This window comes from Peromyscus californicus, unplaced genomic scaffold, assembly GCF_007827085.1.
Source record: "Peromyscus californicus insignis strain IS unplaced genomic scaffold, ASM782708v3 Scaffold_6__1_contigs__length_162567912, whole genome shotgun sequence".
Classification (NCBI taxonomy): Eukaryota; Metazoa; Chordata; class Mammalia; order Rodentia; family Cricetidae; genus Peromyscus; species Peromyscus californicus.
This window is the reverse complement of record NW_026294584.1, coordinates 90,801,143-90,802,420: the sequence shown is the minus strand read 5'-3', so window position 1 is coordinate 90,802,420 and position 1,278 is coordinate 90,801,143.

The window sequence follows — 1,278 nt, the reverse complement described above, 5'->3', positions numbered from 1 at the left end:
GGTGCTGAAACCAATTGTCCTTCTGGGTACAGGAGCATTGCTGGAGTTCATAAGAAAATTCAGTTCCATGACGCAACACGTGTTTCCGTCATCCCACACTGTGCTTAATAAGTAGTCTGTAGGCTTGTGGTTAGGTTCCTTTTGATTCCTGGGTGGCAGGAGAATCTGCAGGGACCAGGGGGGCATAGCAAATGCTGCCTCCAATCCCAGAAGCAGTTTCCAGAATAGCACTCCCAGAACAGGGAAGAGATGGCAAAATGTATGGCCTGCTGTGTTAAGCAACCCTGCTGTGACAGGTGGGGGTCCAGAGAACACTTCTTTTGTAAACACGGATTAGCAGGTTTGGAATTAATAATCTCTCAGAAGCTGGGCTCTCCAGAAAACAGGCCAGATTTTGAATGGCAGAAATAAACTAGACTACAGGAAGGTAGGGCTGGCTGGCTTTAAGTTTCCTAAACCAGAAGTTAGGCTTCCCATCGGGAGCCAGCAGATAGTGGAAAGTAAATGTAGCTTCACACAGCAGGGAGTCAGCCCAGAACACTGACAGGCAGGAGGATAGAGGACACTGAGTGTCAAAGCCTTCAGATGGGTTCTGCACACTTGTCCCCACACATACAAAACCTCAGTATGCTGAATGATTGAAAGGAGCCTGAGCCACTGGGATGAGGCAGGTTCTGACATGGGCCCACAGGTGCCCTTGATCTCTGAGAAGCCTTGCCTGGAGCTTTCTCGTCCCTGTAACGTGCCTGATGATTAGAAAGCTCCGAGTATCAAAGACCTTCTTTGCCCAATTAAACTGCCAGCAACATTGGTGCTATGCTTCAGAACCTTTATCTCTATTTTTTTTTTTTTTTTTTGGAAAGAGGATAAAGGCATTTTTTCTCCAATTAAAAATACACATGAAAAAAACGTCACACTTGACCGTGACAGTAAGGAGACTTCATTATGTGTATTTTTCCAATACTACTGCAAACTCCCTAAGAGATCAAAGATCCCCAAGTCTTTTATTTTTGCTTGAAAAAAAAAAGACATTTCTATTCATTTAGGAAAACATTCTGCTGTCCTTTGAAGACTAACTCAATTCATGACTTTTTGTTAATTATCTTGATTTTGCTATCTGTGCAGAAGTTGAGCCCATAGAAAATACTCTCTCGGTAATAACAGGTTTTGATGAAAAAATAAATAAAACAAACAAAATTTCACCCTATCATTGCAGCAACAATACAGCAGAGCATGATTTTAGGATTATGTTATTATTTCTCACATCAGCTTTACTTG